The sequence below is a fragment of the Ursus maritimus genome, unplaced genomic scaffold (genome assembly GCF_017311325.1).
Source record: "Ursus maritimus isolate PB19 unplaced genomic scaffold, ASM1731132v1 scaffold_31, whole genome shotgun sequence".
In the NCBI taxonomy this organism is placed as follows: Eukaryota; Metazoa; Chordata; class Mammalia; order Carnivora; family Ursidae; genus Ursus; species Ursus maritimus.
In genome coordinates this window covers 22119292-22120272 of record NW_024425675.1, presented here as the reverse complement: position 1 = coordinate 22120272, position 981 = coordinate 22119292, and positions in this window count along the sequence as shown.

Below are 981 nucleotides of genomic sequence, written 5' to 3'. Positions count from 1 at the left end.
TTTCTAAGATTATTTGTATAGGTTCATCGAAATCATACAAAACCCACCCGGAGAGGTCTGTGGCAAGAGGGCAAGCGTAGTTACAGTGTAGTGTTTAATCCTAAAACTGCTGAGGAACAGGGACCGACGTAAAGGTGCTCAGTTATGCGACTAGCACTGGAAAGAACAGGACAGTAGCGGTCTCCGATAACATCCCAGCCTCCATCTGAAATAGCATACTTCTTTATAAATAATTTTTTAATCTGTGTGCTCTTTTGGCCACAGATCACAGTTTTTGAAAGATCCTTTTCAGAAGTAAGGGTTTCCATTGTTTACTTTCTTAGTAAGTGCAGGAAGTACATCTTATTCAGGCCAGGATCACAAAACCAGTTACAGGGAAGCAGAGAAAACAAAGGCTGCAGGACAGGAACAGTGGCCCTCTGGAGGACATCGCCTAAGGGCCTCAGACCGTTGTGACCGTAGAAATGGGGATCCAATGTTGTCATACGTGATTTTTTTTTTTTTTCCAAGAGAAGGTGGAAATAGGGCTTTTTATAGGAAAGCTTTAACTTTCAAATGCTGATAAATGAGCAGTGCCGGCTCTCAAACTGACCTAACTTCCCAAGTACAGTCTTTGATGTTTAAAGGTTAACATAAAAGGCAGTAGGGTATGTTCTAGGATTCAGCTGTCACTTCTAATTTGCACTCTTAGGAAGAGACAAAGGTAGAAAGGACAGGTAGGGGTTGTAAAGATCTCCCTTCCACCAACATTTAATAGGTTTCTCAATTCCTATGGGGAGCGGCTCTGGACGAGCTGGTCTGTTTGGAGACTGGTCTATGCCCGAGGCTGTATATTTTCCATATGCCTTCTGTTTCTTGATTTTTGAAGAAGGGCAGTAACAAGGGAGATTATACGATTGGTCTTTGAGAGCTCAGGGAGGAGGAGTAAGATCTCTGGAGAATCATAATGCCTATGATTAAAAATAAGGTTTTTTTGGGGTG